We start from the raw sequence: 12,987 nt of genomic DNA on the forward strand, positions 1-12,987 counted from the left end.
AAAATCTTTCAAATAGAGTTATCTGTTCTTCTTTAGTTTCCGACATATTCAGCTTTATCATGAGTTTCATTTTCTAGAACCGGGTCACTTTTTACTTTTCGTTTGCGTGTATTCACTACAGGTGGATGAAAAAACTGTTGGCGAAATTTGGTTCGGGCGAAACTCACGATTAGGCTGATTAGTAAAAAGTATCGTTAATTTATAAAAATTGTTATCACTTTTTGGCGTATATCAAATTTTTTGACAAATATCGTATTCGACAAAAATTTATTAAACTCATAAATGGTTGACACTAAACTAAAAAAATAAAACAATTTAAGAATTTCATGAACTAGTACATAGCATTCTCCGACACTGTGGAGAAAATCTGTGGTCTAGTTCCTGAGAAATTGCATTCCAAACTTCAATTGTGAGTTACCGAAAGTAACTTGTGACAATCTTTTATCCAGGCGACGATATAATATTTACCTAAAATATGCATCTAAATAGATTATAATTGTCATTATTTTCGCAGTTAGAGTATATGCCAGACGAGTAACAGGTATACAAGTATACCTAAATTAGCGCTTGAGCTTGTATATTTATCTCTCTCTAACTTATTAATTATATATACGTCAGCACCAATGCCCGACAAAGTTATGTCTGTATTTAATAATGGCCCTATGACAAAATATTCATGAAATGTATTCGTAGATTTTTATTTACTTTCATTTCATATATTAGTATTGAGATGAATCATTTTTACTAAATACCAGGAATAAATATTTAATAAAAAACTATTTCATTTAAGCTTAACCAACTTTTAGTTGCTCGGAGCTAATTTTGGAACGCTTCATGAAATATTTTCATAGACAGTAAATGCAACCCTGGGTGCATCATTAACGAGCTGAAAAACCAAACAAATAAAAAAATTCCATCTGAACCAATATTCCCAAAAATTATAAAGCAAAACAAAAGCCATTTTTCGAATTTATGCACTGTTATTTTTATTATTGCAATACAATTTCGCAGCTCTTCAAACATTTTCCACATTATGCTTTTAGGGCTAGTAGTTTCCGACCCCATTTGCTCGTTTTTTTTTCGGTTCTGAATTTAGGCTAGGCTTCATGGGAACTAACTTGGGTGCAAACAGACCACATTTTGTAAATATGTACATATGTATACACTTCAACTGAATTGTGATATTTAATTTTATTTTATAATGAAAAATGAATTTAATGTGCAATTTTTTAAGTTTACTAGATGTAAGACAACTTTTAATTTTCTTTATATATTGCATTCTTTAGTTTTAATTCTGTTTAAGTTAAGTTGTAAATGTGAAAATAGGCCTCCTGGGCAACCGAGCACATTAAAAAAAAAATCGGTAACGCGCGTAAAAGCATACCTCACAAGTGGTGTGGAAAATGCAAGAACAAATATAAATGGAATAATTCGAAATTATGAAATGGTTATTGGTATTTCCCATCTCAAAGGGGATGGTTAATTTGAACGTTATTTAAGCTGCCTTTATGTAAGCGTTTTGGCTAGTCGATATCTTAAGTAAATTTTCCAGTCGACAGAAATTGACCCGTGAAAAGGCAACTTCAGGAATTTTTTAATTTTCTTTTTTTTTTTTTGCTGGGGCGTCTTTTGAAGATGTGCCAAATTATATTAAATGCAAAACAACAATTTCTTTAAGCCATCTTGTGCAGCAATTTGTTGATCTTATCCTGATTAGCCTTCTTGCGCCAGCCTCGGGTTGATGTGTTGAGCTTGAATAGCAACAGGAAGTTGGGGGCTTTCTTGAAGTGAAGTGAATCAACGCACTGAATTTCGTGCGCTTCGCGAAATTTGCGTTCGATCATAAAGCAGAGATTGGAACACGCTTGACCATTCCACGTTTGTACATCAATTCACGAACTGATTTAAGATTTTGATACCCCCATATAGGGTTCGGCATACGTAGCATATTAATGGTTGCCTTGCTCAATTTGTTGAACACACCGTTTTAATGTGGCGAAGACAGAACTGTAAAACTACACACTTTTTGTGCAACTTTGTTGATACCGCGGATGCGGATCACAAAAGCCAATTTGGATTTTTCAAGCCCGTCGAATTGGCCGCATTTCTTTGCCACACAGCGCTCCTCCATCTCACGGCGTCCATCACGGAGTTTTCTTGTTTGATATCTCAGCATGCACCAAGTTTTCACGTTTACGGAGTGCAATCACAGCAGAGCGCTTTAGTTTACGTTTGATCAGGGTAGCAATTTGCTGACCTGCTCTTGCTGAACTGCAGCTTCGACTCGGGGACAGTAGGCAGCTTCCTGGAAGGTTGTCTGCCCTTTGCTTGCGGTTTCTTACCGGCCGTGATGGTAGTCCTCTTAACTTGTTACTTAGCACGTTGAAAAGGCGAAAGAAGTTTCGCCAAATGTTTGGAGCACATCGTAAATGAGCCACTCGATTTATAACATTTCTATAAACAATTTAATTAAATACTTTTTATACATAGATATGCTGCAACCATGCACTTACTTTCCCAAATTCCATCCTGCTTATCGGCATAATTTTCCAAATATGCCTGCGCCTTCTTTGTTGGCTCGACATATCCTAAAAAGACATAAATTTACATTAAACAATAGAAATCGCAAAAATTAGCAAATAAATACTCGCTTTATTTTGTTTTGTTGTCAAATTTCTGAGAAATGTGAATTCACCACGATGCCATACAGAAAGAACAAGGACCAGGGATGTAATTTTAAGTAAACGTATTATTTTTGGAAATTGGTTGTTCGTTCGCTAGTTTTGAATACTCATTTGGGTAATGCATTTCTTGAGCTAGTTTTATAAGGCGTGTTTTGACCCAATGAATTTTCCTTTGAGTAATAACAAAAGATTCATAATTTATATTTGGAGTGGACTGTAATGCTTTTATTCTATGAACAAATCGAAACATGTAAGTTATTACTCGCAAAGCCTTTAACCAAGATGAAAAGCGATTTAAGATGTCTGGTTGGTTTTCCAAAGTATGTAGAGCTTCTACTTTACGTTCTTCGAGTGGGGCGACATTTTGTCGAAAAGATAATGGCCATTGGTCGGGGGGTTGGAGCAGCCATGCGGGTCCGTGTCATGATCTATTATTTTTATTGGCCAAATAATCGACATAAGAACGATTATGAGAAATGTAAACATAACGAAACTGTCAAAGCTAAACTTCAAAATTTTGAAGTTTAGCTTTGACAGTTTCGTTATGTTTACATTTCTCATAATCGTTCTTATGTCGATTATTTGGCCAATAAAAATAATAGATCATGACACGGACCCGCATGGCTGCTCCAACCCCCCGACCAATGGCCATTATCTTTTCGACAAAATGTCGCCCCACTCGAAGAACGTAAAGTAGAAGCTCTACATACTTTGGAAAACCAACCAGACATCTTAAATCGCTTTTCATCTTGGTTAAAGGCTTTGCGAGTAATAACTTACATGTTTCGATTTGTTCATAGAATAAAAGCATTACAGTCCACTCCAAATATAAATTATGAATCTTTTGTTATTACTCAAAGGAAAATTCATTGGGTCAAAACACGCCTTATAAAACTAGCTCAAGAAATGCATTACCCAAATGAGTATTCAAAACTAGCGAACGAACAACCAATTTCCAAAAATAATACGTTTACTTAAAATTACATCCCTGGTCCTTGTTCTTTCTGTATGGCATCGTGGTGAATTCACATTTCTCAGAAATTTGACAACAAAACAAAATAAAGCGAGTATTTATTTGCTAATTTTTGCGATTTCTATTGTTTAATGTAAATTTATGTCTTTTTAGGATATGTCGAGCCAACAAAGAAGGCGCAGGCATATTTGGAAAATTATGCCGATAAGCAGGATGGAATTTGGGAAAGTAAGTGCATGGTTGCAGCATATCTATGTATAAAAAGTATTTAATTAAATTGTTTATAGAAATGTTATAAATCGAGTGGCTCATTTACGATGTGCTCCAAACATTTGGCGAACTTTCTTTCGCCTTTTCAACGTGCTAAGTAACAAGTTAAGAGGACTACCATCACGGCCGGTAAGAAACCGCAAGCAAAGGGCAGACAACCTTCCAGGAAGCTGCCTCCTGTCCCCGAGTCGAAGCTGCAGTTCAGCAAGAGCAGGTCAGCAAATTGCTACCCTGATCAAACGTAAACTAAAGCGCTCTGCTGTGATTGCACTCCGTAAACGTGAAAACTTGGTGCATGCTGAGAAATATCAAACAAGAAAACTCCGTGATGGACGCCGTGAGATGGAGGAGCGCTGTGTGGCAAAGAAATGCGGCCAATTCGACGGGCCTGAAAAATCCAAATTGGCTTTTGTGATCCGCATCCGCGGTATCAACAAAGTTGCACAAAAAGTGCGTAGTTTTACAGTTCTGTCTTCGCCACATTAAAACGGTGTGTTCATCAAATTGAGCAAGGCAACCATTAATATGCTACGTATGCCGAACCCCCTATATGGGGTTATCCAAATCTTAAATCAGTTTGTGAATTGATGTACAAACGTGGAATGGTCAAGCGTGTCCCAATCTCTGCTTTGTGATCGAACGCAAATTTCGCGAAGCGCACGAAATTCAGTGCGTTGATTCACTTCACTTCAAGAAAGCCCCCAACTTCCTGTTGCTATTCAAGCTCAACACATCAACCCGAGGCTGGCGCAAGAAGGCTAATCAGGATAAGATCAACAAATTGCTGCACAAGATGGCTTAAAGAAATTGTTGTTTTGCATTTAATATAATTTGGCACATCTTCAAAAGACGCCCCAGCAAAAAAAAAAAAGAAAATTAAAAAATTCCTGAAGTTGCCTTTTCACGGGTCAATTTCTGTCGACTGGAAAATTTACTTAAGATATCGACTAGCCAAAACGCTTACATAAAGGCAGCTTAAATAACGTTCAAATTAACCATCCCCTTTGAGATGGGAAATACCAATAACCATTTCATAATTTCGAATTATTCCATTTATATTTGTTCTTGCATTTTCCACACCACTTGTGAGGTATGCTTTTACGCGCGTTACCGATTTTTTTTTTAATGTGCTCGGTTGCCCAGGAGGCCTATTTTCACATTTACAACTTAACTTAAACAGAATTAAAACTAAAGAATGCAATATATAAAGAAAATTAAAAGTTGTCTTACATCTAGTAAACTTAAAAAATTGCACATTAAATTCATTTTTCATTATAAAATAAAATTAAATATCACAATTCAGTTGAAGTGTATACATATGTACATATTTACAAAATGTGGTCTGTTTGCACCCAAGTTAGTTCCCATGAAGCCTAGCCTAAATTCAGAACCGAAAAAAAAACGAGCAAATGGGGTCGGAAACTACTAGCCCTAAAAGCATAATGTGGAAAATGTTTGAAGAGCTGCGAAATTGTATTGCAATAATAAAAATAACAGTGCATAAATTCGAAAAATGGCTTTTGTTTTGCTTTATAATTTTTGGGAATATTGGTTCAGATGGAATTTTTTTATTTGTTTGGTTTTTCAGCTCGTTAATGATGCACCCAGGGTTGCATTTACTGTCTATGAAAATATTTCATGAAGCGTTCCAAAATTAGCTCCGAGCAACTAAAAGTTGGTTAAGCTTAAATGAAATAGTTTTTTATTAAATATTTATTCCTGGTATTTAGTAAAAATGATTCATCTCAATACTAATATATGAAATGAAAGTAAATAAAAATCTACGAATACATTTCATGAATATTTTGTCATAGGGCCATTATTAAATACAGACATAACTTTGTCGGGCATTGGTGCTGACGTATATATAATTAATAAGTTAGAGAGAGATAAATATACAAGCTCAAGCGCTAATTTAGGTATACTTGTATACCTGTTACTCGTCTGGCATATACTCTAACTGCGAAAATAATGACAATTATAATCTATTTAGATGCATATTTTAGGTAAATATTATATCGTCGCCTGGATAAAAGATTGTCACAAGTTACTTTCGGTAACTCACAATTGAAGTTTGGAATGCAATTTCTCAGGAACTAGACCACAGATTTTCTCCACAGTGTCGGAGAATGCTATGTACTAGTTCATGAAATTCTTAAATTGTTTTATTTTTTTAGTTTAGTGTCAACCATTTATGAGTTTAATAAATTTTTGTCGAATACGATATTTGTCAAAAAATTTGATATACGCCAAAAAGTGATAACAATTTTTATAAATTAACGATACTTTTTACTAATCAGCCTAATCGTGAGTTTCGCCCGAACCAAATTTCGCCAACAGTTTTTTCATCCACCTGTAGTGAATACACGCAAACGAAAAGTAAAAAGTGACCCGGTTCTAGAAAATGAAACTCATGATAAAGCTGAATATGTCGGAAACTAAAGAAGAACAGATAACTCTATTTGAAAGATTTTGATTAGTTTAGTACGATAGCAATACTAACGCAATTTGTACCAAATAACCGAAAACATTTTAGTCAATTACTCGGAAACTAAAGAAGATATCCAAAAACCACAAATTGTCAAAATGACGCTTCCGGCAATTTTCCATCCAAGCGACGATATTTGAATGTTACTCGCATATTTTCGAGCCTGTAAATTTTCGGGAGAAAGGTTAAAAAGTATATTCATCTGCTGAAAATATATTTTCGCAGATTCACAATTTATTTAAAATTAATCTATGAGCCCTATCTCCAATTCCATGTGAATAAATCTCTCCAGTGCTTAAATAATTTTCACCACAATAAATAGCTGCACAACACCCTAATTGCCGAAAAAGCGTTGCTTGCAACACTAGTCCTTTATGGGGACCAAACTTGGTGAAAAAAAATAGCTAAGTTTGTTTACTGGATATACTGAGGCTGGCATTAAATATCTTTATCGACAGAAACGGTTTACTTCGAGTCAATGGTCGTTTAACAAACTCTGTCCTCTCGTACAGTGAGATTCTTTCACTTATTTCTTCAGTTTTTGCACAACTTGCTTATGCATGCTGAGCATCAACTTATGATCAGTACGACGAGGGGGTGTTGGCGTGGCCCCCTAAACCCCCCATTCGAAAGGGGACAGCCTCCCCTTTACGAAAAGTCGCACCCTTCCCTTCGGGGCCTCCCAGAGGCCCCTAGGGAACCGTTTGAAAATGGGCGAAAAACGGCATTTACCGAGGGAAATTGAGCAGTTTGAAGTGGAATATAACCCAACTAACAGAATCTGTAGGATTTTTAAATAAAAGAAATTATCCCAAGGTGGTTATCAGGCGAAAGAAGGGGGGGCTGAACACTTTTAGCAGAGAACACATTTCTGCGTAGGCGGCCTTCGGCCGCGCTTTAGGATTATAACCCTTACCAAATAGAATTCTCCTTTTGGTGTGCACCATCTAGCATTGGGAAAGGATGAGGTAACTAGAATTCCCTTTCTGTGTGGTAAACCTGGGGCTGCCGCCCCAGTGATGTCTATTATGGTTATGATAAGGACTAAGACCCCTATCCATCCCAATATAAATTTTTACAATCAGAGAAATGTACATATTCTGCACTTATACCCACTTAGGGATTATAACCCTCATAAAATAGAATTCTCTTTCTGTTTTGCGAAGAAAAGGAGCTGCAAACCTTTTTCAGAGAACACATTTCTGCGTAGGCGGCCTTCGGCCGCACTTAGGGATTGTAACCCTCACAAAGTAGAATTCTCTTTCCGTTTTGCGAAGAAAGGAGCTGAACACCTTTTACAGAGAACACCTTTCTGGGTAGGCGGCCTTCTGCCGCACTTAGGGATTATAACCCTCACATATTTCAAACCCAATTTGTAAATAAATTATTGACCAAAAATTACAAAAGTGGGTGTTAAAATAATGTGTAGACCCTTGACTACAAGTGTGTGCAATTTTTTTTGGATCGGGTCACCCCTTTGGACGCAATACCTCGAAATAGTTAGGCAACGTACTAAAGAGTACCCTTTATTTGTATTTTGGTACCCAATTCATTCTACACAGTTTCTTACCTGGACTGCCCATAGCTTCGCTGACCGCTTTCCATGTAAAGTCTCGCAACCGCCTGTTTCTACCTGAAAAACCTGTTATGGAGCTTAAGAGTCGCAACAGCCGAGTGGTCAAATCATTAGACTGCCGCTCGAGAGATCCGGGTTCGAGTCCTCCTCGGACGCAGAGAATTTCTTATTTTTTTATTTAATTTTTGTTTTCTTCTTTTTTGGTTAATTTTATTTTGTTACATAGGCCCGTAGTCATAGTCAAAATAAAGTCGACTTTAAAGTTAGTTTGCAGCTTTTTTGACAGATATCCCATTGAAAATTATGTCAAAAAGCTGCAACTAACTTTAAAGTCGACTTTATTTTGACTATGACTACGGCCCATAATCTTTAGATCTTAATGTTTTAAAACAAAAAAATTTTCAACGAATTTTTACGAAGTTCAAGGTTTATTTTCTAATGAAACTTATTTTTTTGTTTATTTACTATTTATTAAGAGAAAAAACCATTAGTACAATATTATTTCCTCGTTAAGTTCTCGCGTTTTTTTAATAAAATGGAAAGCAATTATCTTTTCATCCATATTTTTCTTTTTGTGACCAGTTCAGAGCCAGCTGACAAATTAGTGACTTTTTTTGAGACTAGAGATGTGAGAGAGCTTACTGAACTGAATACCAAATCGTCTCAAAATCCATGTTAACCTGCAAAAGTCGCTATTAGTGACTAGAGACTGCTTACCGAAGCTGCACTTAAATGGCCAATATTGGTATATATGAGATATGAAGCCCTGTTTTTTATACCACACAACCAAGATTGATGGATAGGTTGTTTTAACAATATTGCCAAACAACAATCAGCTGTTCAGCATAAAATGTAAACAAACGAACAGATGCAACAACAATTCCAAGGAACAAACATAATGCTAGCAGATTTCGTAATAATGTTTCTGAATAGCCTAATTCCACTTTGTCGCCTGCCTGTTCAGTTATTGTTGTAATCGATGCTTTTTCATCTGTTTAATCTCCTATTGGGTCTGCTAAGCAAGCGGCCCCAACACTAATTCGAGCTCATTCAAACGACAGCTGGTTCTACGTAGCGGAATGCCTCGGGCTTTACCCGACCAAGGCTGTTGTTTCGGCAATCTAACCCCGTTTAGGTCGGCAAATCTCTAAAATGTTATCCGTCCATAGTACTTCTGCTCTGGGCTTGCATCGAGTAAAACTCTGGGACAGACACTTACACCTGCTGCGTGTGACAGAGACGACTACACTACAGCTCCACCTCCGTCAGATGCAACTCCTGCAACCGGTGGAGTCACCTCCGAGTCTGCTCAGGCTTCAGGACTCATAGGAAATGGACCATAGCATACGTGGCTCCTTGCTCGAACCGAGCTGCCTCCACGACACACCAAAGTACTACTGAGCAGCTCAACACAAACACTACCGCACCGCAACACAATACAATAGACCACACCACTGACACAATAGACCACACCTCAGGGACAACCGCACCACCACCCACACGCCGCCACCAACAACTCCCGGTTCCTCCAACAATCTGCACGGTGTGTCAGACCAGGATATTCCGTAGCGTGACATCAGTCAAGTGCAAAACCTGCATGTTTAGGTCTGCGCATCACGCGAGATTGGAAGAGGAACTTCGAAAACCCGTGCTGCGCTGGTCGGTCGCAAGTCCCAACGCCGACGCCGCCCACTACCTTCCACAGCAGCACCCACGTCCAACGACGGGCAGGCAATACACAGCACTCCCACCCCACATAGCAATAAGTCTCCCTAGGCACACGGATCTTCCACAATTTAACTTTAACGGACTACAGAGCAAGGTCAAGGAGATAACGTCTTTATGGGCCGGCATGGAATATTAATAGCTGAGGCCCAAGAGACGAAGTTGCACAGCAAATCATAGTTGTTAAAGAAGAAGTGGGAAGTGCATCTGAAGACTTGTAACTTCACCTCTGGCGTCAGTAAGCTTTGGTCAACCGGAGCCGGAGAGATGCGGGAGCTATTTTAGCCAACAATTCACGCTGCATCCTCCAGCGGACAAAACCAAACGTCGAGTGACCAGAAGGCTGCACAAACTGCTAAGTGTGCCTCTTGCTTCCACTAGCGGTGAAGTTGAGGTAGCCATCGGGAAGGCGAAAGCCTCCATAGCCATGGGACACGACGGAATATGCATGCTTATGCTGAAAAATTTAGGTCATGCGGGAGTAGACTATTTAACCAAGGTCCTCAATCTGTCAGGCCACTCTCGTCATTCCAGACATCTGGAAAATGGGGTCCCACTGCTCAAACCGGGGAAACCAGAACACAAAGGAGAGTCTTATTGTCGGATAACTCTCCTTTCCCCGGTAGCGAAGACAGTAGAGGCCCTTCTGCTCCCACACTACACAAACTACCTCACCCCAGCGAGGCATCAGCATCTAGGTTAATTCTTTTAGGTTAATAGCTTTTTCGGCATTTCTTCCACTATGTGATTGGGTATTAGAACTGGAGAAACATCGATGTTTGGCAACATGAAATTTCGATGTTGTTTCAAAATTTGAGAATTAAGCTGAAGCTCCATAGCAGGTTCTTCAGCCGTTGCGGCTTGAGGCAAGTGCAATTGTATAGAAGCTGCTCCATAACCGAAATCTGAAAATCCTGAAAGATGCCAAATTTCGAACTTGTTTCAGGCTTTGCAGGCTTTTCAGGCGTCGTCTGACAGTTATCATTCGAACATTAGTACTGGTGATGGTGTAATCGATAACACTTACCATATTTTAAAGGAATTTCACACAAAATTTAGGCAATAAAATGCAAGGAAAAATTATTTATTGCTTGAACATTAATAAGAAACAGGGGAACTAAAGTACTGAATATATTAAAATGAAATGGTAAAAGAAGTATCACTAGTTGCGTTCGATAACAAAATTAGCCAACACCAGCCAACAATCAAAATCAAGAGAGTAAGCGAAAATTCTCTCCCAAAGAGAGGAAAAAGCAAAAAAGTAAACGAACAGGAAATTAGCCATTACTTGCAAAAACCGGAAGAAGAAGACACACCAGCTGACTCTGTTTATGTTTTATTTGTAAACAAACTGAAATTCATGTTGCCTCCATAGAAGAAAAAAGGAAAGTGAACGTTCAATGTTCGCTAGGAACATTTCTAGAAGTAAAAACTAGTTGGCGCTATCATAAAGTCACATAGCAGGCAGCCAAAAAGCATATAAATACCAAAACTCGGAAAATGCAATTTTGTTTGTTTACAAAAATTGCAACCATATGTTTTGTGATCATATCTTTTTGTGTTGGATAATTTTTGCTGACAAAAATTTTGCCAGTACAAAATGAACGCTTCTCTTGCATCAAAATGAACGCTTGCTCTCTCAATTTTTGTGTGTTGGATAATTTTTTGTCGTTATCGAACGCCATCCAGTAAAAATTTGGAAAAACTATTAAACATTTTTGACTTGTCGAACGCACCTACTTTTATCGAACTAGCATTTTTAAGTTGATATCTCATTTGTCGGAAAACTCATTCCTACACCATTCTGCCCATTTACTGCGAAATGTCAAAGGTTTGAAGAAACGTCAAGCGCAAAAAGTTTGTTGTGGAGTTGCTTGCCTGAAAAGCCTGAACGACTTCGAAAGCCGCAACGCCTGAAAAACATGCTATGGACCTTCAGATTTAGGCTATTTAGCCTTTATCCTTGTACATTTTCGCTTGGGAATAAACTCTATATTTCATATCTGAGATCAAAAATTACTTATATGTAGATACGGTGACCATTCGTACTGATTTTTGGCGGGACAGCACCGATTTTGAGAAAGTTGTCCCGCTGAATATTTTTTCAAAGTCGGGACGTATAAGTTTCCCAATTTTTCATATTTGTACATCTTAAATCCCGATTTTCAGTGTTTTCTTTATTAATTTAATAGAAGTCGCCGTGTACTCTATCCCAAAAACCATTCTTCGGACGCGGCAGCAGTTTCGTTATCTCAAAGAACATAAAATATAAGGGAGCCGTAAGCATAGCCATCCATAAACATCCTTATTTTCTATGATCTTTGGTTATGTTTTTATCATTATTGCCTTAATTTTCTCAAGGTTTTTATAATTACTTGTTAAGTTTGTTGATTTTTTTAATGAAACGACACAAACTTGAATTAAAAAATTCATGGATATGAAAAATATAAGCTAAATACATATCGTTTCCATAAGGCCCTAACCAACACTTTTTATCGAAACTGCGTTTTTCACAGATTTTGGTAGGGTGTATTAAAATTCACCTTCAATAAAAATTTTAAAGAGTTAAGGGCCATTCACATACAACTTTCCTCGCTTTGCTTGACAGTTCAAACTTTGACAACAAAGCGTGAAACGCAGAAGGTATGCTACAATAAACGCTTTGACAGCTTTTTCTCTGTAAAATACATAACAATATAATAATATGCATTAATAATAGCAATCAAAATTCCTATTTACCCTATTTTTGTCATTAAATGCAAATGCAAGCGCATGAGAAAAGATACCTGTAGACAGCTGATTGCCAAAGCCAAATTTTTTTATGTGAGCATACTCATGCATATAATAATATCCCAACGGTTTTTACCCTCCATTCCCGTCCATCCGCACGAGGGGCGCAGTCCGCATGACGTACGGAACCAATATTTTAAATTTTTGTGCCGAGTCACGATAGGCAGGAGTTTGTTAAGTGTCGAGATCTAAAACTGTTCAGCTACAGAACTAAATTCATCAGCTGATTTTATGTATTTATGTCAATAATTCACTTATTGAGAGAGGAGAGTATCGCTTTCTTAATGCTGAAAAGCGGATCTGATATATCAAACGTGCTGGAATGAGAGTTAAAATCCTGGCATAAGCAACGGAGTGGGTCGTGCAATTCAAAATTGGTTTTACAAGCTTTCAGAAATATGGGACAAAAGTGTCTTGATACGCGTGACGGAACATTAAAGCTTACATCAGCCAGAAGAGACGGACTTGAAATTGAGCCTGT

The 12,987-nt window shown here is 37.7% G+C and overlaps 2 long non-coding RNA genes across 2 annotated transcripts; one reads left to right on the forward strand and one right to left on the reverse strand.

Moving 5' to 3' along the window:
- Window positions 1-1,724: 1,724 nt before the first annotated feature.
- LOC108362198 (uncharacterized) lies at window positions 1,725-2,552 on the reverse strand. The gene is made up of 2 exons (XR_001847428.1): window positions 2,514-2,552; window positions 1,725-2,454 (listed from the first exon to the last, which is right to left on the reverse strand). It is a non-coding gene; the product is annotated as an uncharacterized LOC108362198 (long non-coding RNA).
- A 1,294-nt stretch (window positions 2,553-3,846) lies between these two features.
- LOC108362197 (uncharacterized) lies at window positions 3,847-4,678 on the forward strand. The gene is made up of 2 exons (XR_001847427.1): window positions 3,847-3,885; window positions 3,945-4,678. It is a non-coding gene; the product is annotated as an uncharacterized LOC108362197 (long non-coding RNA).
- Window positions 4,679-12,987: the final 8,309 nt, after the last annotated feature.

Source organism: Rhagoletis zephyria, unplaced genomic scaffold (assembly GCF_001687245.7).
Source record: "Rhagoletis zephyria isolate East Lansing unplaced genomic scaffold, Rhagoletis_zephyria_1.1 Rzeph_scaffold_00960, whole genome shotgun sequence".
Classification (NCBI taxonomy): domain Eukaryota; kingdom Metazoa; phylum Arthropoda; class Insecta; order Diptera; family Tephritidae; genus Rhagoletis; species Rhagoletis zephyria.